The 27,285-nt window shown below is 45.8% G+C and overlaps 1 protein-coding gene across 3 annotated transcripts in view; it reads right to left on the bottom strand.

Moving 5' to 3' along the window:
• The window catches only part of PTK2B (protein tyrosine kinase 2 beta), a 259,908-nt gene extending 240,894 nt beyond the window's left edge, over window positions 1-19,014 (bottom strand). Inside the window, exon 1 of one of the 3 annotated variants that reach the window (XM_082251132.1) lies at window positions 18,797-19,014. The gene's annotated coding sequence lies outside the window, so the exon portion shown is untranslated. The remainder of the gene's footprint in view (window positions 1-18,796) is intronic. The other 2 variants (XM_082251130.1, XM_082251131.1) reach the window with 2 other exon arrangements.
• Window positions 19,015-27,285: the final 8,271 nt, after the last annotated feature.

Raw genomic sequence — 27,285 nt, 5'->3', positions numbered from 1 at the left:
AGCTGACTACTCTCCTGCCTGCTGCCTGCCATGACCTCTGCCTGGATCTCGCTATTCATTTGCCTGTAACAACCTCTGCTTAGCCCAGACTACTCTCCTTCCTGCTGCCTGTCATGACCTCTGCCTACACCCAACTACACTCTTGCTTGCTGCCTTCCACAACCCCTGCCTTGACCTGACTAATCTTTTGCCTGCCACCCGCCACAACCCCTGCCTGGAGCTGACTACTCTTTTGCCTGCCACAACCCCTGTCTGGACCAGTCTACTCTTTTGCCTGCCACCAGCTGCAACCCCTGCCTGGACCAGACTACTCTCTTGCATGCTGCTGACACAATCCCTGCCTGGACCTGACTACTCTCTTGCATGCTGCTGACACAATCCCTGCCTGGACCTGACTACTCTCTTGCGTGCTGCTGACACAACCCCTGCCTGGACCAGACTGCTCTCTTGCGTGCTTCTGACACAACCCCTGCCTGGACCTGACTAAACCTTTGTCTGCAAACTGCCACACCCCCTGCCTGGACTTGCCTACTCCTTTTCTTGCTGCCTGTCACAATCCTTGCCTGGACATGTTTACTCTCCTGCCTTTTGCCTGCCATAACACCTGCCAACTCTTTTGCCTGTCGACTTCAACATCTGCTGCCTAGAATTGATTACTATTTTGGCTAACGCTTGTCATCACCCCTGCCTGCACCCGGCTCCTCTTTTGTCTGTCGCCTTTCACAACCCCTGCCTGGACATGACTATTCTTTTACCTATCGCCTGCCATGACCTCTGCCTGGTCCTAACTACTCTATTATCTGCTACCTACTATGACCTCTGCCTGCCAGGACCTCTGCCTGAATATGGCTACTTTTTGTCTGCAACTACCTAGACCTGACTACTCCTTTACTTGCCGCCTGCAACAACCCCTGCTTGGCCCAGACTACTTTTTTGCCTGCCGTCTGACACAACCCCTGCCTGGACCTGCCTACCCTTTTTGCCTGCCATGACCTCTACCTGGTCCTGAAAACTCTCTTGTCTGCCACCTGCTATGACCTCTGCCTGAACCTGACTACTCTCTTGCTTCCCACCTGCAATGACTCCTGCCTGGACCTGACTAATCTATTAGCTGCTGCCTGCCTTAACCCCTTCCTGGAGATAACTACTCTCATGCCTGCTGCCTGCCAGGGCCTCTGTCTAAATCTGGCTACTTTTTTTGCCTGCAACAACCCCTGCCTTGACCTGACTACTCCTTTGGCTGCCGTGTTCAAAAACCCCTGCTTGGCCCTGCCTACTCTTTTGCCTGCTATCCAACACAATCCCTGCCTGGACTTGCCTACCATGACCTCTGCCTGGTCCTAACGACTCTCTGGTCTGCCACCTGCTATGACCTCTGCCTGGACCTGACTACTCTCTGGTCTGCCACCTGCTATGACCTCTGCCTGGACCTGACTACTCTCTTGTCTGCCACCTGCTATGACCTCTGCCTGGACCTGACTACTCTCTTGTCTGCCACCTGCTATGACCTCTGTCTGGACCCGACTACTCTCTTGTTTGCCACCTGCTATGACCTCTGCCTGGACCGGACTACTCTCTTGCTTGCCACCCGCAATGATTCCTGCTTGGACCTGACTGCCTGCCGTGTTCAACAACCCCTGCTTGGCCCTGACTACTCTTTTGCCTGCTATCCAACACAATCCCTGCCTGGACTTGCCTACCATGACCTCTGCCTGGTCCTAACGACTCTCTGGTCTGCCACCTGCTATGACCTCTGCCTGGACCTGACTACTCTCTGGTCTGCCACCTGCTATGACCTCTGCCTGGACCTGACTACTCTCTTGTCTGCCACCTGCTATGACCTCTTCCTGGACCGGAGTACTCTCTTGTCTGCCACCTGCTATGACCTCTGCCTGGACCTGACTACTCTCTTGTCTGCCACCTGCTATGACCTCTGCCTGGACCTGACTACTCTCTTGTCTGCCACCTGCTATGACCTCTGCCTAGACCTGACTACTCTCTTGTCTGCTACCTGCTATGACCTCTGCCTGGACCTGACTACTCTCTTGTCTGCTACCTGCTGTGACCTCTGCCTGGACCTGACTACTCTCTTGTCTGCTCCCTGCTGTGACCTCTGCCTGGACCTGACTACTCTCTTGTCTGCTACCTGCTATGACCTCTGCCTGGACCTGACTACTCTCTTGCTTGCCACCCGCAATGATTCCTGCTTGGACCTGACTGCTCTCTTGCATGCTGCTTGCCACAACCCCTACCTGGACCTGACTATTATTTTTTGCCCCCTGCCTGGACCCAACTATTATTTTTTGCCACCTGCCTGGACCCGAGTACTCTTTTGTCTACCTCAGTGTAAACAGTCAGCACATAGTAAGCACATCCATGCTAGTGTCCGCAGTAAATATGGCTGACGTGACTGAGGCCCCAGCCCTCAGGCTCTAATGGAAGGTCATCTGTGGACACTCAGATGTTTTATCCTTCTTAGTCCTTGTTTTATCCTTCTTAGTCCTGTCTGTCAATGGAGTTTTATGTACAGGTTGGATCACTTCTTGCTTTATGAATATTATTCATGTTATATCACAATAAAAAAAAGTACGGATTTCACAAATCCAGTGCGCTCCGATTGTTGCATAGTTGTGTACACGGTCACTGATTGCCAGGGACATTCCAAGCTTTGGAGATTTGGAAAAAAAATTTTTTTTTTAAAATGTAGATTAATTTCGCAGAAGTTATGGATGCTTCACTGGTATTCTGAGAATTAAAAGAGAAGTAGAGGCAAAAGCTCTTTTGGGCATACAGTACTTCCTCTCTGGGTCACAGGAGCGCACTTAGGCTGAAGTCTCAGAGCGGGTCCAGGCTTTGGAGGGATCCCGACAATGTCGGGATCCACCCCGATGCCTGGATCGGCAGCTGGCTCAGCGAACCGGCGAGGGCCTGGGCCAGCTGCTCCCACCCCCTCCACAGCCTGGCACTTCAGTGAGCGCTGGAGGAGCAAAGCAGAGAGCTGGTGACTGACAGTCACTGTTCTCTGCTTATTGAAGACTAAGAACTGAGCAATCAATGTGTGCTGAATGTTATTGTTCCCTGTTCATCACTGAGGACTATGGAACCCCCTGTCCCTAAGAGGAGAGGGGGAGTGTTCTGCAGTCCTGTCCCTATTTCTCAGCAGATTTAACCACTTCAGCCCCGGAAAGTTTTACCCCCTTCCTGACCAGGCCCTATTTTGCGATTCAGCACTGCGTTACTTTAACGGGCAATTGCGCGGTCGTGCGACGCTGTACCCAAACAAAATTTACGTCCTTTTTTCCCCCCAAATAGAGCTTTCTTTTGGTGGTATTTGATTACCTGTGCAATTTTCTTTTTTTTTTTTTTTGCGCTATAAACAAAAAAGAGCGACAATTATGAAAAAAAAAAAAAAACAATATTTTAAATTCTGCTATAGGACATCCCAAAAAAAATGTAAAAATCTAAATTTTTTTAACATTTCAAGCCAATTTGTTTTCCTGCTACATATTTTTGGTAAATGAAAAAAAAAAAAAAAAAAAAAAAAAAAAAATCGCAATAAGCGTATTTTGATTGGTTTGCGCAAAAGTTATCGTGTCTACTAACTAGGCAAAAAATGTATGTCATTTTTATTGTTTTTTTTTTTTTTTCTACTAGTAATGCCCTACTGACAACGTCCACTGCTCTACTGACACCATCCACTGCCCTACCGACACCGTCCACTGCCCCACTGACACCATCCACTGCCCCACTGACACCATCCACTGCCCCACTGACACCATCCACTGCCCCACTGACACCATCCACTGCCCCACTGACACCATCCACTGCCCCACTGACACCATCCACGGCCCCACTGACACCATCCAAGGCCCCACTGACACCATCCAAGGCCCCACTGACACCATCCAAGGCCCCACTGACACCATCCACTGCCCTACTGGCACCGTCCTCTGCCCTACTGGCACCGTCCTCTGCCCTACTGGCACCGTCCTCTGCCCTACTGGCACCGTCCTCTGCCCTACTGGCACCATCCACTGCCCTACTGACACCATCCACTGCCCTACTGACACCGTCCACTGCCCTACTGACACCGTCCACTGCCCTACTGACACCGCCAACTGCCCTATGGACACTGTCAGTATATATATATATATACACATGCACACACACACACACACACACACACACACACATGAGCTTTGGGGTGCACACACTAATGCAATAGGCTGAGCACATCTAGAGATAGAAAATAGCCAGCACAAAAAATTCAATGATTTACTAAAAGCTGAAGATTTAATCTTCCTTTATTCTGCCTTCCCTGGTCCCCCCAGACTTTCTGCAGCTTCTAATGCACATTGTGAGAAGCTCACAGTGTGCAGTGACATCAGAGTAAGACATTGCAGTCCAGGAGAAGAGCCCCAGTGTGAGACTGAAGGTCAGATTTGAGTTATGTTCCTAATTGCCCCCAATGTCCAGCACCGGCATTGTTAGGCATCTAACAACTAACGCATTTTCTGTTTGTTTTTTAGGTCCCTTTATTGGTAACCATAGGAAGGACAATTTAAGGAATCTAGTGGTTGTTTAACAATGGTTTTGATTTCTATTCCTTAGCATAAAAAAAAAAAAAAAAAAAGGGAACAATCGCACATTGGCTGCCGAGATTGATAAACCTTCGGCCCTAGGAGAGCTCACACTGTAACCCCTTGCTGCCCGGCTGTCCTAACAATGCAGCATTTAAAGGGCCATGTACAGTTCCTAATCACACCATACCATTTGCAAGGGCCAAAAAAAAACAGACAGGAGGATTATCTCAACTGGTAAGTTTTGGTACGATCAATCTTCCGGGATCTGTGATTGGTTGTCCCAAAGAGTCAGACTACCCGTAAACTCCCCAGCTCTACTCCCCTCCCTTCCAAAGCTGGCTAGATGCTAGTTATAATTATTATACAGGATTTATATGGCGCCAACGGTTTGCTCAGCCCATTAACATAAGGGCTGACATTACAGTTACAATCAGGGCTGCTGTTGGAAATCACGGGGCCCCGTACAGCCTACCTTTTGGGGCCCCTTTAACCCACCCTTGAACCACACCCCTGGCCCCTCCCCTGTCCCGGCTTTGAACATGTAAAAGAATGAGACATGACTTGTCCTCTTTTTGGAGAGATGTGGGGTCTATTAGACCCCACATCTCTCCTCTATCCTTCAAAGCATCTGGTTATATTGAGATTTCTGCTCCTACAGGGCTTTTGAAAGCCCTGTTTGTTACTTTGCAGAAATGAAGAGTAAAGGTGCCCGGGCCCCCCTGTTAAGCTGATAGTGCTGGGCCCGGTACAACAGGACTGGTTACAATACAATTCACTACAGGAGGGATCAGAGGGCCCTGCTCATTAGAGATTACTATCTAGGAGGGAGGGTCGGGATATACAAAAGGTTATAACTGTGGGCAGGGCCGCTGATAGGGGGGGACCACCAGCCCTCTTGTAGGGGGCCCAAGCACACAGGGGGGCCCACACAGAGAGAGGGATTAGTGATGGAAAACAAATACAGAAATCTTACTCCAGCACCTGAATCTGATCTGTCCCTCTCCCTGCTATCAGCTTTTATCTGTTGAGAAAGAGACAGTCGTCCCTCACTAATCCCCCTCCCTGTGTGGGCCCCCTCCCAGCACTGGCTCTAATGTTATCTCTGCTCAGGAGTTTATTTGTAACTTTGTTTCTCTCTCTCTGTCTCTCTGATCACGGAGCTCCAACTGCCCAGCCTGTATATTTTTCTCATCTCATCTTCTTTTTTATTTAACATAGTTTTTTTTTTTTTTAGATTTATCAGGAATTATGCAAGTTATGTTATATTTGTGTCTGATAATAGTGATTTTGTTGTAATTTTAGCTAAATATATCTTTAATATTTTCTTGGGGGGGCCCTGCCAGGTAGTCTGTACGGGGCCCCGCGATTTCTAACAGCAGCCCTGACTGTGGGGGAGGAACTGATGAAGAAATTGAAAGTATGTTTGCCCCATACGCAACATACATCTAATGAGGAGCGAAGATAGTCAGACAAATTGGGGTAGGGAATTCCAAAGGAAGGGAGATGCTCAGGAGAAGTCCTGAAGGCAAGAATGGAAGAAGGTGTCGAGGGAAGTAGAGAGTAGGAGGTCTTGGGAGGAATGAAGAGAACAATTTGGTTGGTATTTTGAGACAAGGTTAGTGATGTTCCTTGTAAGTTATTTTTAGTATCTTGAATTTATTTTGTTGGGTGAGAGGAAGCCAATGGAGGGATTGGCAGAGAGGGGTAGCAGGCGCTGAGCAGTTTGTATGATGGATGAGTCCAGCACCAGCATTTATGATGGACTAAAGGGGGGATAACCTATTTAAAGGTAAGCCAATGAGGAAGGAGTTGAAGTAGAGGTGAGACATGACCAGGGAGTGAATCAGGAGCTTGGCGGTGTCATTGGTTAGGAAGGGACGTATTTTGGAGATGTTCTGGGGGGGTTGAGGCGGCAAGCTTTGGAAAGTGATTGGATGTGGGGGCCAAAAGGGGAATTCAGAGTCCAGGATAACACCTAGAACCCTGGCATGCGGAGATGGGTTGATGGTTGTGCCATTGCTCTTAACAGAGAAGTCAGGGGAAGGGACACACCAGTAGAATTTTTAATGAATATTCTTAGGAAAAGCAATTCATAAAATCTCTGCATATTCAAAAGTAGCTCAAGATTTCATTTGCTTTTAACATTCCATTTTGGAATGAATGGCCTTTACCAAACAAAAACCACCTACTCTGATCTATTTTCTCATCATATAGTTTGTTATACTGTATATTGTCAGTTCGTTTTTTATATATTGTCATTTACATAGTTATATATTGTCAGTTACATTGTTATACATTGTCAGTTACATTGTTATACATTGTCAGTTACATTGTTATAAAAAACGAACTGACAATGTATAACAATGTAACTGACAATGTAACTTACAATATATAAAACAACTAACTGACAATATATAACCATGTAACTTACAATATATAAAAAAACTAACTGACAATATATACAATGTAAAGGACAACATATACATTGTCAGTTAGTTTTTTATATGTTGTCCTTTACATTGTATATATTGTCAGTTAGTTTTTTTATATATTGTAAGTTACATGGTTATATATTGTCAGTTAGTTGTTTTATATATTGTAAGTTACATGGTTATATATTGTCAGTTAGTTGTTTTATATATTGTAAGTTACATGGTTATATATTGTCAGTTACATTGTTATATTTTGTCAGTTAGTTTTTTTTATATATTGTCAGTTATATTGTTATATATTGTCAGGTACATTGTTATACATTGTCAGTTAGTTTTTTATAAATGATTCGTTTTTTATATATTGTCAGTTACATTGTTATGTATTGTCAGTTAGTTTGTTATATGTTAGATTGAAAAAAAAAATAAAAAATTCACATATTCCATGGAGTTTAACCAAATAGAAAAATAAATCAATGAACTACAAACTTGAATCCTGAGCACCCTGAGGCTGGTTTCCCATATATGCAGGGCTGGTTTCTATGCAGAGTCCGCTGCGGTTTCCATTTAGCAGTTCATTTGAAATTTAGGTGCAGATTTGACACTTAAATCACACCTGAACCGGACTGAGAAACACACAGGACCCTTTTTAATTCACACTTCAAACAGCCTGCATATATGTGAACCAGCTCCATTGAAAGCTGGTCTGCTTGGTTCACATGTTATGCGATTCGGTTGCATTTCAAAATGGATCCGATTTGCATATATGTGAAGTGTGCCTAAGCCCTGGTACACACCTATGCGCTGGCGCTCATGCACATTTTTATATGCGTCAAGGTATGCTGTGTTAGGGAAGCCTATTTATTTGAATGGGCAACCCAGAGCGCTAAAAAATACTTGCACCTTTTATTTATTTATTTATTTATTTTAAATGCACTGCATGAGAACTTATGGCCATGCTTTCTGGTGCACAAACACGTGCGTTCCCAAGGTGCATTGGGATGCTATTAAGAATGAACGGCACCACAGTGCACAACTACAATAAGGATGTGTTTTGTGGAAACTCGTGCAATTTTGCAGTTCCCCAGTTAAACTCACAGTTGACTAAACAAAAGGCAAGGAGACCCTTACAAAAAACATGATCCAATTTCCCTAATAGGCAAAAAATTCTTCCTGATCCCTAAGACAAGGGTGTCCAAACTTTCTAAGCTAAGGGCCAGTTTACTGTCCTTTAGACTTTAGGGGGCCAGGACTGTGGCCATTGAAAGTAGAAAATGTCCCCCATTATTGGTGTCATTGGGAGGAACTGTTCCCCATCATTGGTGTCATTGGGAGGAACTGTGCCCAATCATTAGTGTCATTGGGAGGAACTTTGCCCCATCATTGGTGTCATTGGGAGGAACTGTGCCCAATCATTAGTGTCATTGGGAGGAACTGTGCCCAATCGTTGGTGTCATTGGGAGGAACTGTGCTGTCATTGAGAGGAACTGTGCCTAGTCGTTGGTGTCATTGGGAGGAACTTTGCCCCATCATTGGTGTCATTGGGAGGAACTGTGCCCAATCATTGGTGTCATTGGAAGGAACTGTGCTGTCATTGGGAGGAACTGTGCCCAATCGTTGGTGTCATTGGGAGGAACTGTGCCCAATCGCTGGCGTCATTGGGAGGGACTTTGCCCCATCATTGGTGTCATTAGGAGGAACTGTGCCCAATCGTTGGTGTCATTGGGAGGAACTGTGCTGTCATTGGGAGGAACTGTGCTGTCATTGGGAGGGACTGTGCTGTCATTGGGAGGGACTGTGCTGTCATTGGGAGGGACTGTGCTGTCATTGGGAGGAACTGTGCCCAATCGTTGGTGTCGTTGGGAGGAACTGTGCTGTCATTGGGAGGAACTGTGCTGTCATTGGGAGGGACTTTGCCCCATCATTGGTGTCATTGGGAGGAACTGTGCCCAATCGTTGGTGTCGTTGGGAGGAACTGTGCTGTCATTGGGAGGAACTGTGCTGTCATTGGGAGGAACTGTGCCCAATTGTGGGTGTTATTGGGAGGAACTGTGCCCCATCATTGGTGTCATTGGGAAGAACTGTGCCCAATCATTGGTGTCATTGGGAGGAACTGTGCCCAATCGTTGGTGTCATTGGGAGGAACTGTGCCCAATCATTGGTGTCATTGGGAGGAACTGTGCCCAATCATTGGTGTCATTGGGAGGAACTGTGCCCAATCATTGGTGTCATTGGGAGGAACTGTGCCCCATCATTGGTGTCATTGGGAGGAACTGTGCCCAATTGTTGGTGTCATTGGGAGGAACTTTGCCCCATCATTGGTGTCATTTGGAAGAACTGTGCCCAATCATTGGTGTCATTGGGAGGAACTGTGCCCAATAGTTGGTGTCATTGGGAGGAACTGTGCCCAATCATTGGTGTCATTGGGAGGAACTGTGCCCCATCTTTGGTGTCAACGGTGGGGGGGATTATGCCCTAATGTTGGTGTCAGAGGGTGAAATATTGCCCCAAGGCCTGAATAAAAGCAAGCAAAGGGCCGCATCCAGCCCCCAGGAGACCACTGCCCTAAGGTGATCAGACGTTCCCCGGATCAACAATCTACAGTGTTATTTATAAATATTAAGTGCCAGTTGTATTGTGTGCATTTAGAAAGAGTCTACTGATTTGGCTAAAACTAGCTCCTGATTCACATTCACAGCTCTTACTATGAAGAGGGTTTTCCATATGCAGAATTAAAACCCTTTCCCCCAGATGCAGAGTGCCCCCCTTGTCCTTTGCACCATGGACCATTTATGTATTTATACAAGGTGATCATATGGCCCGTAACTCCCTCTTCTCAAGGGTGGATAAATTCAGAACATCATCCATACCATCTGTACTGGAATCATAACCACGCTTACTAAGTTCCTTCGTCATTTCCAATGATCTCCAAATGTCAAAAATGTAACACTACTCATGTCTTTCAACCAGAGTCTGTGCAGGTTGCTGAGACTGTGGGACCATAATAATAATTATATCCCAATCCTATAATACTTAGAACATAGAAACATATCAGATGTGAGGTTTGCACAGGACTCCTAGGCACGCTGTTTAAGAGTACCTGTTTCAAAACAAGCTAACTTGCTATTTTTATGCCTTCCCAAAGATGTTGTGATCTGCTGAAAATCTTACAATTCAGGGATGCATTCATTTTCTGAGACCTTCTGCTGTGACTGTAATAATTACATTGTAATAATAATATTATACCTGCAACACAGTTACTGCAGAAGCCTATAAGCTCCTGATGACGAGTATCTTTTCTCTCTGCTCCTTGACCCACCATACCCCCAATACTGGAAAGAAACCTAGAACCTATTTGTGGGTTTCTTTCTTCTCGATGTCTTGACCCACCATACCCAAAACACGAAGCATAACCCAACATGCTCATGCTAACTCTCTTACTATTCTACGTCTTGACCCACCATACCTGAAACACTACGCATAACCCAACATGCTCTTGCTAAGTCTCTTACTATTCTACGTCTTGACCCACCATATCTGAAACACTACGCATAACCCAACATGCTATTGCTAAGTCTCTTACTATTCTACGTCTTGACCCACCGTATCTGAAACACTACGCATAACCCAACATGCTCATGCTAAGTATCTTACTATTCTACGTCTTGACCCACCATATCTGAAACACTACGCATAACCCAACATGCTATTGCTAAGTCTCTTACTATTCTACGTCTTGACCCACCGTATCTGAAACACTACGCATAACGAACATGCTCTTGCTAAGTCTCTTACTATTCTACGTCTTGACCCACCATACCTGAAACACTACGCATAACCCAACATGCTCTTGCTAAGTCTCTTACTATTCTACGTCTTGACCCACCATATCTGAAACACGAAGCATAACCCAACATGCTCTTGCTAAGTCTCTTACTATTCTACGTCTTGACCCACCATATCTGAAACACTACGCATAACCCAACATGCTCTTGCTAAGTCTCTTACTATTTTACGTCTTGACCCACCATATCTGAAACACTACGCATAACCCAACATGCTCTTGCTAAGTCTCTTACTATTCTACGTCTTGACCCACCATATCTGAAACACTACGCATAACCCAACATGCTCTTGCTAAGTCTCTTACTATTTTATGTCTTGACCTACCATATCTGAAACACTATGCATAACCCAACATGCTCTTGCTAAGTCTCTTACTATTCTACGTCTTGACCCACCATATCTGAAACACTACGCATAGCCCAACATGCTCTTGCGAAGTCTCTTACTATTCTACGTCTTGACCCAACATATCTGAAACACTACGCATAACCCAACATGCTCTTGCTAATTCCAATAACTTTCTACGTCTTGACCCACCATACAAACATATCAGAAAAACAACAAATGGTCCATCAAGTCTGCCTCTTTTAAGTATTGCTCTATGTATGTCCCAAGCATGTTTAAATTCAGTTACTGTTGACTGACTCACTACGTTTGCTGGAAGTCTGTTCCAAGCCTCAACTACTTTTTCAGTAAAAGTATACTTTCTAAGATTAGCTTGAACGTTCCTCCCGCTAGATCGAAGTCATGTCCTCTCATTCTTGATCTTAGCTTAAAATCAAAAAAAAAAAACCCTACAGAACCTTGATGTTTTTAAAGGTTTTAGTCATGTCCGCCCTTTCCCTTCTTTCCTCTACTTATTAGGTTCCTACAGTCTCTTCTGATACCATACCCAGAACACTGTGCAGAATTCTATATGCTCTTACCAAGTATCTTTTTCCCTTCTGATCCTTGACCCACCATACCAGAAGCACTGTGCAGAATCCTATAATCTCTTGCTAAGTATATATTCTCTCCTATACCTCGAGCACTGTGCAGAACCCTATAGGCTCTTGCTCAGTATCTTTTCTCTCTATGGCTGGACCCACCATACTTTACAGTATCTTTTGCTCTTTGCTCCTTGACCCACCTAACCTCCCATACTGGACAGAATCCTAGTACCTATTTGTGGGTTTCTTTCTTCTCTATGTCTTGACCCACCATACCTGACACACTATGCATAACCCGACATGCTCTTGCTAAGTCTCTTTTTTTTCTACAACTTGACCCACCATACAAACATGTCAGCAAAAGAGCAAATGGTCCATCAAGTCTGCCTCTTTTTGTCTAAGTATTGATCTATGTATATCCCAAGCATGTTTAAATTCAGTTACTGTTGACTGACTCACTACATTTGCTGGAAGTCTGTCCCAAGCCTCAACTACCCTTTAGTAAAAGTATACCTTCTAAGATTAGCGTAAATGTTCCTCCCGTTAGTTTGAAGTCATGTCCCCTCATTCTTGATCTTAGCTTCATATGAAAAAAAAAAAATCTCTGCTGAGCCTTGATGTTTCAGTCATGTCCCCCCTTTCCCTTCTTTCCTACATACTGTACTTATTAGGTTCCTACAGTCTCTTCGAGAACACTGCAGAATTCTATATGCTCTTACCAAGTATCTTCTTCCCCTCTGCTCCTTGACCCACCATACCAGGTTTTCTCTCCTATGCCATGACCCACCATACCTTGAACAATGTGCAGAATCCTATACACTCTTGCTAAGTATCTTTTCTAAACCTTGACCCACCATACTTTGAGCACTGTGCAGAACCCTACAAGCTTGTGCTAAGCATCTTTTCTAAGTCTTGACCCACCATACCTGGAACACTGGGCAGAATCCTATCTTATTGCTCTCTACTCTTTGACCCACCATACCTTGAGCACTGTGCAGAATCCTATATGCTCTTGCCAAGTATCTCTTCTCACCAAAAGTCTTGACCCATCATACCTTGAGCACTGTGTAGAACCCTATATGCTCTTGCTAAGTATCTCTTCTCTCTAAAAGTCTTGACCCATCATACCTTGAGCACCGTGTAGAACCCTATATGCTCTTGCTAAGTATCTCTTCTCTCTAAAAGTCTTGACCCATCATACCTTGAGCACTGTGTAGAACCCTATATGTTATTGCTATGTATCTTTTCTCTCCTATGCCAGGATCCACCATACCTTGGAGACTGTGCTGAATCCTATACACTCCTGCTAAGTATCTTTTCTAAGTCTTGACCCACCATACCACAAGCACTGTGCAGAACCCTACAAACTCTTGCTAAGTATTTTTTCGCTCTACATCTTGACCCACCATACCATAAACACTGTGCAGAATCCTACAGGTATATGCTTTTGCTAAGTATCTTTTCTAAGGCTTGACCCACCATATCTCCACCAGCACAGTGCAGAACCCTACAAGCTCTTGCTGGCACTTTTCCACTGCAAGTACCGGCTCGGCTCTACTCGGCCCTGCTTGGCCCGGTTTGCTTTTCCACTGCTGGTACCGCATGGTACGGTGTTGGAACGGTTCGGTACGGTACGGTTTGCTTTTCCACTAAAGTAGTACTAAAGTTAAGTGGGTGGGATAACAACGGGGTGGGTGGGATTCTCTGACCAATCAGTGGCTAGTAGTGACTGCATGCAAAGGATTGTGGGATATGGTACCAGTTTGGTACCTGTTGGAACCACAATCGAGTAGGTACTGTTTTTTCAGAGCCGTACCGTACCGTTCGGTTCCATGCAGTGGAAAAGCGCCGCCGTACCGTACCGAACCGTTCCTACACTATACCATGCGGTACCAGCAGTGGAAAAGCACAAAAGCGTGCCGAACCGTTCGGTTCCATGCAGTGGTTCTCTCCTATGCCTTGAACACTGTGCAGAATCCCATTTGTTTTGCTCTCTTCTTCTTGATCCACTGTACATTAAGCACTTTGCAGAATCCTTTTTGCTCTTGCTATCTTTTCCCTCTTAGGCTCGGTTCACATATATGCAAATCGGATGGGTTTTGAACTGCATCTGATCCGCAGAACATGTAAACCCGACCTGCTTTCAATGGAGCCAGTTCACATATATGCAGGCCAGTTGCGGTGTGCATTAAAAAAGTGTCCTGTGCATTTTTCAGTCCAGTTCAGGTGCGGTTTAAGTGTCAAGTTCTCACCTGAATAACACCTGAATCGCTGAATGGAATCCACACCGGACTCCACAGAAATCGGTCCCCCATATATGTGAACCCAGCCTAAGTCTTGACCCACCATACCGCGAGCACTGTGCAGAATCCTATATGTTCTTGCTTTGAATCTTTTCTCTCCTATGCCATGATGGACCATACCATGAACACTGTGCAAAATGCTATACACTCTTGCTAAGTATCTTTTGTAAGTCTTGATCCACCATATCTCGAGCAATGTCAGAGAACCCTACAACCCTTGCTAAGTATCTTTTCTCTCTTATGCCTTGACCTACCATAACTTGAACACTGTGCAGTATCCTACAAGCTCTTCCTAAGTATCTTTTCTCTCTAAGTTTTGACCAATTATAGCTTGAACAATGTTTAGAATCCTATCTGCTCTCTACTCCTTGACCTTCCATGCCACAAACACTGTGCAGAATCCTTTATGCTCTTGCTAAGTATGTTTTCCAAGTCTTGACCCACCATAATTTGAGCAATGTGGGGGGAAGCCTGCAACCCTTGCTAAGTATCATTTCTCTCCTATGCCTCGACCCACCATACCTTGAATACTGTGCAGAACCCTTCAATCTTTTCTCTCTAAGTCTTCACCCACTTTACCTTGAACACTGCAGAATTCTATCTGCTTTCTACTCCTTCACCTACCTTACCCTGAACACTGTGCAAAACCCTTTCTGCTCTCTACTCCTTCACCTACCATACCCTGAACACTGTGCAGAACCCTTTCTGCTCTCTACTCCTTCACCTACCATACCCTGAACACTGTGCAGAACCCTATCTGCTCTCTACTCCTTCATCTACCATACCCTGAACACTATGCAGAACCCTATCTGCTCTCTACTCCTTCACCTACCATACCCTGAACACTGTGCAGAACCCTATCTGCTCTCTACTCCTTCACCTACCTTACCCTGAACACTGTGCAAAACCCTTTCTGCTCTCTACTCCTTCACCTACCATACCCTGAACACTGTGCAGAACCCTATCTGCTCTCTACTCCTTCACCTACCATACCCTGAACACTGTGCAGAACCCTATCTGCTCTCTACTCCTTCACCTACCTTACCCTGAACACTGTGCAAAACCCTTTCTGCTCTCTACTCCTTCACCTACCATACCCTGAACACTGTGCAGAACCCTATCTGCTCTCTACTCCTTCACCTACCATACCCTGAACACTGCGCAGAACCCTATCTGCTCTCTACTCCTTCACCTACCATACCCTGAACACTGTGCAGAACCCTTTCTGCTCTCTACTCCTTCACCTACCATACCCTGAACACTGTGCAGAACCCTATCTGCTCTCTACTCCTTTACCTACCATACCCTGAACACTGTGCAGAACCCTATCTGCTCTCTACTCCTTCACCTACCATACCCTGAACACTGTGCAGAACCCTATCTGTTCTCTACTCCTTCACCTACCATACCCTGAACACTGTGCAGAACGCTATCTGCTCTCTACTCCTTCACCTACCATACCCTGAACACTGTGCAGAACCCTATCTGTTCTCTACTCCTTTACCTACCATACCCTGAACACTGTGCAGAACCCTATCTGCTCTCTACTCCTTCACCTACCCTACCCTGAACACTGTGCAGAACCCTATCTGCTCTCTACTCCTTCACCTACCATACCCTGAACACTGTGCAGATCCCTTTCTGCTCTCTACTCCTTCATCTACCATACCCTAAACACTGTGCAGATCCCTTTATGCTCTCTACTCCTTCACCTACCATACCCTGAACACTGTGCAGAACCCTATCTGTTCTCTACTCCTTTACCTACCATACCCTGAACACTGTGCAGAACCCTATCTGCTCTCTACTCCTTCACCTACCATACCCTGAACACTGTGCAGAACCCTATCTGCTCTCTACTCCTTCACCTACCATACCCTGAACACTGTGCAGATCCCTTTCTGCTCTCTACTCCTTCATCTACCATACCCTAAACACTGTGCAGATCCCTTTATGCTCTCTACTCCTTTACCTACCATACCCTGAACACTGTGCAGAACCCTATCTGCTCTCTACTCCTTCACCTACTATACCCTGAACACTGTGCAGAACCCTTTCTGCTTTCTACTCCTTCCCCTACCTTACCCTTAACACTGTGCAGAACCCTATCTGCTCTCTACTCCTTCACCTACCATACCCGGAACACTGTGCAAAACCCTTTCTGCTCTTTACTCCTTCATCTACCATACCCTGAACACTGTGCAGAACCCTATCTGTTCTCTACTCCTTCACCTACCATACCCTGAACACTGTGCAGAACCCTATCTGCTCTCTACTCCTTGACCTACCATACCCTGAACACTGTGCAGATCCCTTTCTGCTCTCTACTCCTTCACCTACCATACCCTGAACACTGTGCATATCCCTTTCTGCTCTCTACTCCTTGACCTACCATACCCTGAACACTGTGCAGAACCCTATCTGCTCTCTACTCCTTCACCTACCATACCCTGAACACTGTGCAGAACCCTATCTGCTCTCTACTCCTTCACCTACAATACCCTGAACACTGTGCAGAACCCTATCTGCTCTCTACTCCTTCACCTACCATACCCTGAACACTGTGCAGAACCCTATCTGCTCTCTACTCCTTCACCTACCATACACTGTGCAGAACCCTATCTGCTCTCTACTCCTTAACCTACCGTACCCTGAACACTGTGCAGAACCCTATCTGCTCTCTACTCCTTCACCTACCATACACTGTGCAGAACCCTATCTGCTCTCTACTCCTTCCCCTACCTTACCCTGAACACTGTGCAGAACCCTATCTGCTCTCTACTCCTTCCCCTACCTTACCCTTTACACTGTGCAGAACCCTATCTGCTCTCTACTCCATGACCTACCATACCCTGAACACTCTGCAGAACCCTATCTGCTCTACAATCCTTGACCTACCATACCCTGAACACTGTGCAGAACCCTATCTGCTCTCTACTCCTTCACCTACCATACACTGTGCAGAACCCTATCTGCTCTCTACTCCTTAACCTACCGTACCCTGAACACTGTGCAGAACCCTATCTGCTCTCTACTCCTTCACCTACCATACACTGTGCAGAACCCTATCTGCTCTCTACTCCTTCCCCTACCTTACCCTGAACACTGTGCAGAACCCTATCTGCTCTCTACTCCTTCCCCTACCTTACCCTTTACACTGTGCAGAACCCTATCTGCTCTCTACTCCATGACCTACCATACCCTGAACACTCTGCAGAACCCTATCTGCTCTACAATCCTTGACCTACCATACCCTGAACACTGTGCAGAACCCTATCTGCTCTCTACTCCTTCCCCTACCTTACCCTTTACACTGTGCAGAACCCTATCTGCTCTCTACTCCTTCACCTACCATACCCTGAACACTGTGCAGAACCCTATCTGCTCTCTACTCCTTCCCCTACCTTACCCTTTACACTGTGCAGAACCCTATCTGCTCTCTACTCCTTCCCCTACCTTACCCTTTACACTGTGCAGAACCCTATCTGCTCTCTACTCCATGACCTACCATACCCTGAACACTCTGCAGAACCCTATCTGCTCTACAATCCTTGACCTACCATACCCTGAACACTGTGCAGAACCCTATCTGCTCTCTACTCCTTCCCCTACCTTACCCTTTACACTGTGCAGAACCCTATCTGCTCTCTACTCCATGACCTACCATACCCTGAACACTGTGCAGAACCCTATCTGCTCTACAATCCTTGACCTACCATACCCTGAACACTGCGCAGAACCCTATCTGCTCTCTACTCCTTTACTCCTTCCCCTACCTTACCCTGAACACTGTGCAGAACCCTATCTGCTCTCTACTCCTTGACCTACCATACCCTGAACACTGCGCAGAACCCTATCTGCTCTCTACTCCTTCCCCTACCTTACCCTGAACACTGTGCAGAACCCTATCTGCTCTCTACTCCTTGATCTACCATACCCTGAACACTGTGCAGAACCCTATCTGCTCTCTACTCCTTCACCTACCATACCCTGAACACTGTGCACAATCCTTTACACTCTTGCTAAGTATCTTTTCTAAGTCTTGACCCACCTATACCTTGAACACGGTGCAGAACCCCCCAAGCTCTTGCTAAGTATACTTCCCTTTCTATGGCTTGACCCACGATTCCTTGAACACCGTGTAGAATCCCTTAATCTTGCTTATAATCTTTTCTCTCTTGACCCATCATACCTCAATGCTCTATTTCCCAGCAGGAATGTTGACACACTTACATTGCATACGTTGTTATGAAGCTGCTCTTTTTACATAACTTTCTCATCTTCGGCTAATTCCCTATTGCCCAACCTTTGGCCCGGGGGCCACATGCGACCCTTTGATCCTTTTTCGTGCAGCCCTCCGATCCCAGAAGTTCTTAATAAAGAGTGGGAGAATTGATTTGTAAAGTAATCCCTACTAGCCTGATATCTTAACACCATCTGAAGCAAATCTGCAGGCTCCAACCTAACCTGTAGCACGCCCCCAGCCTCTGACCATCATTTCCTCCAGTATCTCTGCATTACATATATCGAACATTATGTGCGGCCCTTTGGTGATGTCAGGGGCCGCAGTTAAGGCTCCCATTTGACAACTACAAGGCTAAGTTTGAAAACTTCTACCTGGAAGGCATGAAAAAAAAAAAAATAAGCCACCGAATGGACTTCCTCCTTCTATCGGACGGACAGGAATGTTCAGAAAAATGCCTTACCTGGTTGCAGCGTCCCCTTTTGTCGGTGTTGTCCGGCCGATCGTTGGCTATGGAATGTGCGGACAGACAGGTGAGCACAGACTCCTCCTCGCCTCTCTCTGTGCGGAAGGCTGCCCAGGTCTCCTCTCTCCCCCCCTCCACAGACTGCACACACCCCTGATGATGATTACTCAATTCACTTCCTTATCTCAAGCACAAGAATGTCAGCGAAAAAAGGCAGCACTGCCATCTAACAAGGAAACGCTTTTTTTTTTTTTTTTTTTCTCGCGCTCTCTCAATTTTTTTTTTTTTCTCACTCTCTGTTGTTGTCTCACTTTGAATCATTTACATGTTAGGAGAAAAAAAAACGCTGAAAAGAACAGCATTAAAGAAGGGGCCGCGTGTCGTTTTTGCGTCGATGGTAGAAGGTTGCAGGGGAGCTAATGCTTACATTCACTAAGCACGCAATTAGTGTTATTATTATTAGAACGTGTACAGTGAAAGAAGTGTTTGATGAGGCTTTCGCGTCTTTTATTTGCTGTTCCATATTGCAATTATTGTATTTTGAACAAAAGGATATTTTTGGGGTGAGAAGCTCCCCATTCCGAGAACTTGGTGTCGCTGTCTAACGTTAGAGTATTACTAAACCCGGGGCCCTGCATTCACTATCAGGCTAAGTTCACATGTAGGCGTTTTGGGGCGTTTTTGGGGAGTTTTTCTGCTCTAGGATCAGCTCAAAAAACGCCCAACAAGACAAATCCTATTCATTTCAATGGCCCCTGTTCACATCTGAGCGTTTTTGACGTTTTAACCACTTGCCGACTGCCTAATGACGATTTACGTTGGCAGTCAGCCCCTCACAGGCAAAGTGACGTAGATCTACGTCGCTAACCTGTGAGGGTCTAGGGAGCGAGCGCGCGCCGCCGGAGGCGCGCTCCCGCGTGGTCACGGACCCCCCCGCTAGGGTTGCCACATCATCCCTTTAAACCAGGACATACATTAATTACACAGGTTCTGTGGCTGATTAAGGTGGTAGTTAAACTCACTTAGTGCCTTATGTGCATTATATTAGCCTCAGAACCAGTGAAATTAATATGTGTCCTGGTTTAAAGGGATGAGGTGGCAACCCTACCCCCCGCGCGTGTGACCGGCGGACCCGATGTCTGCCGGTCACTCTGCAATCGCCACTGCAGAGGGAGAAAGTCAGGCGGCTGATGTAAACAAGCCGCCTGTCATTCTCCCCTGTGTAGAAACTGTGATCACACGGTTCTACTATGTAGGACCGTTGATCACTGTTTCTACAGCTCAACCCACAGCCAATCACAGTTAGAATCACGCCCCTAGGGACACACACAGCCCCTCCCTCTCAAATAAAGTTAACCCCTTCACTACCAGTGTCATTTTTACAGTAACAGTGCATATGTATAGCACTGATTACTGCAGTAATGTCACTGGTAACCCCAAAAGTGTCAAAAATGTCAGTCAAGGGTCCGATCTGTCCGCCGCAATGTCGCAGTACCGCAAAAAAAATCGCAGATCGCCGCTATTACGCGTTTAAAAAAAAAAACAACAAAAATGACAAAAATCTTTCCCTTAGTTAGTAAACGCGATAACTTTTGCGCAAACCAATCAAAATACGCTTTTTGCGATTTTTTTTACCAAAAATTTGTAGCATAAAACAAATTGGCCGAAAATGTAAAAAAATTTAGATTCTTACATTTTTTTGGGGGGAATTTCATATAAAAAAAATGTGAAAAATACTGTTATTTTTGCAAAATTGACGCTCTTTTTTTGTTTATAGCACATGATCAAAAAATCGCCCAGGTGATCAAATACCACCAAAAGAAAGCTCTGTTTGTGGGGAAAAAAGGACGTCAAATTCGTTTTAGGTACAGCTTCGCGCGACCGAGCAATTGTCCGTTAAAGTCACGCATTGCCGAATCGCAAAATACCCCCTGGTCAGGAAGGGGGTAAAATCTTCCGGGGCTAAAGTGGTTAAGCAAAATGCCCAACACTCAAAAAAGTACATGAGCTTCTTTTTGGGCAGATTACACGCATTTTTATTTTTTTCCATTGGTTACTAGTCAACCTAAAAACGCCTGCTCAAAAACGCCTGTAAAACGTCCATAAAAACGCCTAAAAACACCTAAAAAACGCCTGTAAATAGCAACGCCAAGATGTGAACGTAGCCTTATGCCTCGTACACACGCAACGATTATCGGCCGACCGATCGGCTGTCTTTTGTCCAGAGTGGTGTTTTGTTGGTTGAAATGTGCTCTAGACTGCACACTAATTTTTTCGGCCAACAAAAATCAACTTCAGAAGTGATGTCATGTGCTGGTTTACTTTCCCTGTGTTTTTTCTTCTCTGAGCATGCCCAGTCTTGCTCATCAGATTTTTGTCTGCCGAAATCAGTACTGACTGACGGAAAATCGGCCGTTGTGTTGACGGCCAACAAAAATTTTATAGCCTGCACACCAGATTTTTTTCGGCCGAAAAGTCGGAGTCGGTTGTCGGAAGCATCATACTAACAAGCCGAAAATCGGCCGATCGGACGTTGGCCGAAAATTCACCGCCAACTATCGACGCGTGTGTGCGGGGCATTAGGCTCCATTCACACCTGGGCGTTTTAGAGTGTTTTTCAGCTCCAAAAACGCTAAAAAAAACATTCCAAAACGCCCAACAAGTAAAACCCCCTTCATTTAAATGGCCCCTGTTCACATCTGAGCGTTTTAACACCTGAAGAAAAACGCCTGTAGCTGAAAAAAGTACATGAGCTTCTTTTTGGGCTGATTACCAGCGTTTTTGATAGATGTCAATGCCTGCCTCCAAAAACGCCTGAAAAAAACGCCTGAAAATCGCGGTAAAAATTGCGGTAAAAACGCGCAAAAACGCTACGCTCAAGTGTGAATGCAGCCTTAGGGTTGCTGTTAGAAATCATGGGGCCCCATACAGCCTACCTGGCAGGGCACCTCTGATATATAAATATATATATTAAATATATATAAATATATGAAAGCAATATTTTCACCTAAAATACACTAAAATCCTTATTAGCGGACACAAACATAACAGAGAACCTGTGTGTATTAACAATTTTATTTTACAATTTATAAAAGTTATTTATTACTGTAGCACCCTCCTAGGTAATTGCTAGTAAGAAAGTATCGTTTTGAGCTCCGTCTGCTTACCAGAGGGGTTGCAGGTAAATCTATATTGCTCTCTGCCTACCAGGTAGCAGGATCTGTTAGTGAGGTCTGCTCAGGATGCGATTCATTCAGTCTGGATAGTGTTTCACGCTGGTCCAATGGGGAGGCATGTTGGACAGTGGGAGGAAACCTGACGAATGGGTGCATAGGCTTTTGATACAGTCTCGATGATCCGCAGCGGGAAGGTCGCCTTGGTGCATTCTGGGATGCTGTATAAAAGCCAGGACCACATGTGCTGAGAGGTCTTTTTGTCGGCTGCCTCCTCCTCTGTCGAGGTGCCATGCGGACGCTGGAGGTCGTCCTGAGGGCCAGAGGAGCGGTTGAGAGGAGCTGAACCCAGAGGTCCAGGGAAGCTGACTGAGAGGGGAGACACTGGAGACCCTGTGGCTGCAGTATCCTGAGTACAGGGACTCGTGTCAAGGGGACTGACCTGAGGGGGGCCACCCCTGCTCATAGCATAGTCAGTGGACTGTTGTGTCAGCAGAGAGAAGATACTAGAGAGAGCGTCCTGAAGATAAGAGATTGTCCACCAAGTCGTCTTGAAGGAATCAAGAGACTTAATTCCTATTCATCCAAAGTGGCAGGATGGATTGACAGCCTGGCTGTTCCACATCTTAGAGCAAAGTAGAGAAGATAGAAGTCCTCAATATTGTGAATAGTAAATTGGAGTATCCCACTATTTCCTTCTCCTATCCCCCATTATAAAATAAACAACAAAACAACCAAATACCCCCTAGACTGATTATTGAAATGTGTGCCAAGTGGAAATAAGAAATTGCATTTGCTTATGGCTGTGTGCTGGTAACCCGGGGGACCCGCAGAGTGAATATCTAGCAGCTCTTACGGGGGCAGTGCTACATTACAATGTTTAAAGGTCTGGGGGTATCATATTGACAGGGGGGCACACGGGGGAATCAGAAACAGACAGAATTGGGAGGTTGCAGGGAAAGCAATTACAATGCCCTGTGTCTGTGTCTCTACCTGCAGCAGCTGAAAGCCGGAGGGATGGAGAGAAACTCTGCTTTCAGCACAGGGCATGCTTCAGTCATCCTTCAGACAGTGCTGATTGGCCCTATGCCAATTACATGCACCCTCCCAAGAAAAAAAAAACAAACCTCTCTAGCAATACACCAAACTGGGCATGTGCAGAGTGACTCCAAAGGCTCTGTACTGTCAGGAGATGAATTGGGGACAGTGGAAGAAGGGGAGAGAAGAAAGGATATAACAGTCCTTTTACACAATGCAGAGGATTAACAGTGAGTGAGTATAACAAGCATACTTTACTGCATACACAGACTGATTTTACTGTTGTGGGTTTAGTAACACTTTAAGTAAGATAGTATCTACAGCCAGGGCCATCTTTAATACTGATTGGACCCTGGGGAAACAAAATTCTTGCCCCCCCCCCATCTTAACACAGGACCTCTTCCCCAGACTATTCCATCATTACACAGGGGCCCTCCGCCATACATCCCCTATCATTACACAATACCCCCCCCGTCCCCATACTACCCCCATCATTACACAGGACCACTCCCCCTAATACTACCTTCATCATTACACAGGACCCCTCTCCCCATACTAACCCTCATTATTACACAGGACCCCCTCTCACATCAACACAAAGGACCCCCTCCCCCATGCTATCCTGATCATTACACAGGACCGCTCCCCCATACTACCCCCCATTATTACACAGGACCCCCCCCCATATCATTACACAGGACCCCTCCCCCAAACTACCCCCATCATTACACAATACCCCTCCCTCATACTACCCCTATCATTACACAGGACCCCTACCCCCCATACTACCAACCATTATTACACAGGACCTCCCCCCCACATCAGTACACAGGACCCCTCCCCCAAACTACCCCCATCATTACACAATACCCTATCCCCATACTACCCCCATTATTACACAGGACCACACCCCCCCATACTACCCCCATTATTACACAGGACTCCTCCCCCCATACCAGTGGCGACTGGTGCTCAAAATATTTGGGGGGGCACAAAAAGAAAAATGTAATAGGTATTGCTTTGCGGCAAAAAACGCAGTAAAAAATTACGTGACTTTGAGGTCATGGTACAGGCATGGCACAGGCATGGCACAGATGATGGTATAGGCATGGCACAGGTGATGGTATAGGCATGGCACAGGTGATGGTACAGACATGGCACAGGAGATGGTATAGGCATAGCACAGGTGATGTATAGGCATGGCACAGGTCATGGTACAGGAGATTGTATAGGCATGGCACAGGTCATGGTACAGGCATATCACAGGTCATGGTACAGGAGATGGTATAGGCATGGCACTCCCATCCCTCCCATCGCTAGATTCACACAAAGGTAAATTGAGTAAACTTGCTACATTTTAATTAAGTTTTAATATTTCCCTTAGTTATCACTGATGGAGGTGACACAGTCTAGGAATGGGAGGGTGGGAGGGTGGCTAAGCAGGCTGTCTGGACTCCTTATCATAGGAGGGGGGGGACATCCCTAATAGCAGAGTGGGCAGTGGCAGTGGCATCCTTCCCTGTCCTGGATGAGGCCAGAACTACTACAAGGACTTCTCATCATGCCACCAGTCCATAACCATGATGGAACCATCTTATACCAGGCCGCTGTGTGCCATTTTCTATTAATAAATATATAGTGCCAGGCCAGCAGCCTGCTTAGCAGTGTACACAATATAAGACTTGATCACGCGCGCCGGCCCACTGCTCCTCCTCTCTGACCGTCTGACGGCGGGCGGGAAGGTGACGCCGGGACGGTGAGTGACTGACGCACGCACCGCCCCCACGCAACGTCACCCGGGATGTCCTGTATGATTGGTCCAGGCTGGAGTCTGGACCAATCACAGCCAGGACAGCACTACAGTGGGGAGTGTCGGGGCGCATTGCTCTGCGCCCTGATGACACCCAGAAGGCCACCAATCGGTGCCTCTGCGTGGCAGCACGTGGGGTGCAAACCCCCCCCCCCCCCATAGCCAGCAGTAGGTCCGGCGCCCCTAGTGGGCTTCAAATGGTAATTTTTTTTTCTTTGCACACAGATTGGAGGGGGGGGTGGCACCCCTGTGCCCCCTATAGACCGGCCGCCACTGCCCCATACTATCCCCATTATTACACAGTACCGCTCCCCCCCATACTACCCCCATTATTACATAGGACCCCCCCTCCCACATCATTACACAGGACCCCTCACCAAAATGAACCCCATCATTACACAATCCCCCTCCCTTATACTACCCCCAGAGGAGTGGGGAACGAGTCCTTAAAGCAGAACTTCCCCTTTTGGGTGGAGTTCCGCTTTAGTAGTAACCCCCAGCTCTGCTCTCAGAAGCTTCAGGTGCTGTTAGCGAGCGTTGTCATAGACTTCTATGGAGGCTTTGGAGACGCTTTGAAGCACCAAGAAAGCGACATGAGGTTTCATTTTTGAAAAGAAGCAAAAGCAACATGTAAACCGAACTGTGGGGTAATCATTTTATTTAGTGACAGGCGCTTTGATTGGCATTTCGAGTGCTTTAAAAAAAAAAACGTGTCCAATGCCACATTTTGAAGCACGTGTGAACGAGCCCTTTGGTGGTTTTGTCATGTATTGCCCCTGCTGGTAAATAATGTTTTGATAGCAGGTATTTATGTGTTATAGAACATTTTAGAAGGTATAATGTATTAAATTGTAGATGTGGAACTGCTGTGTGTAAATATGATATTATTTGTTGATAGACGGCATTATTGGTATTTAATTTTGTTTTATTCTGAGCATTGCATTCTGAGAAGTACACTATGTATACAGTATATCCTTATTTTATGTACCACACACTCTGAGCTTCATTGTCTGGAGATTGTGTGCTGACTTAACCACTTTACCGCTGCTCACTGGAGCTCTACTGCGGCAAAGTGACTCGATAATGTCTGGCGACGTAGACCTACGTCGCCAGACATTCCCCTCTCTCGGCGCCGCGCGCCGCCGGAGTCTCGCTCCCACTGTATTCAGTCACAGCGGAAGTCGGGCCAGGGGAGGAGCGGCGGTGATCACCGCCGCTCTTCCCCGATCGTCGGGGAATCGAGTGTGGAGATCCGCCCGCTTGTGTAAACAAAGCGGGCGGATCTCCTAAGTGACAGGCAGGGTCAGATTGCAGGGTTAAGCATAGCTGAACCTGCGATCTGTCCCTGTGTCACTCAGTCCCCTCCCCCCACATACGTTAGTAAGCACCAGGCATACATTAGCCCCTTGATCACCAATAAAATTAACCCCCTCCCTGCCAGTGTCATTTTTACAGTAACAGTGCATATTTATAGCACTGATTACTGTAGTAATGTCACTGGTACCCCCAAAAGTGTCAAAAATGTCAGTCAAGGGTCCGATCTGTCCTCCGCAATGTCGCAGTCCCGCAAAAAAAATTGCAGATCGCCGCCATTACTCGTTAAAAAAAAAAAACACCAAAAACGACAGAAATCTTTCCCTTAGTTAGTAAACGCAATAACTTTTGCGCAAACCAATCAAAATACGCTCATTGTGATTTTTTTTCACCAAAAATATGTAGCAGAAAACAAATTGGCCTAAAATGATAAAAAAAATTTGATTTTTACATTTTTTTGGGGGAATTTCATATAAAAAAATGTGAAAAATATTGTTATTTTTTCAAAATTGTCGCTCTTTTTTTGTTTATAGCGCAAAAAGTAAAAATTGCACAGGTGATCAAATACCACCAAAAGAAAGCTCTGTTTGTGGGAAAAAAAGGACGTAAATTTCGCTTGGGTACGGCGTTGCATGACCGCGCAATTGTCAATTAAAGTCGCACAGTGCCAAATCGCAAAAAGTGTCCCAGAAGTAAGACAGCAAAATCCTCCGGTGGTAAAGTGGTTAAACTGTTAAAGAATAACTATAGTTTATAAAATGAATTAGTTCTAATAATATAAGTACAGTGCAACCCGGAAAATATTCACAGCGCTTCACTTTCTCCACATTTTGTTATGTTACAGCCTTATTCCAAAATGGATTCAATTCATTATTTTCCTCAAAATTCTACAACCAATACCCCATAATGACAATGTGAAAGAAGTTTGTTTGAAATCTTTGCAAATTTATTAAAAAATAAAAAAAGGAACAAAAAAATCCCATGTACATAAGTATTCACAGCCTTTGCCATTACACTCAAAAGTGAGCTCAGGTGCATCGTGTTTCCACTGATCATCCTTGAGATGTTTCTACAACTTGATTGGAGTCCACCTGTGGTAAATCCAGTTTAATTGGACATGATTTGGAAAGGCACACACCTGTCTATATAAG

The sequence above is a fragment of the Pelophylax lessonae genome, assembly GCF_965119305.1.
Source record: "Pelophylax lessonae genome assembly, chromosome: 3".
NCBI classification, from domain to species: domain Eukaryota; kingdom Metazoa; phylum Chordata; class Amphibia; order Anura; family Ranidae; genus Pelophylax; species Pelophylax lessonae.
The sequence above is the reverse complement of the archived record's forward strand: the minus strand, read 5'-3'. Positions and strand labels throughout refer to the sequence as shown.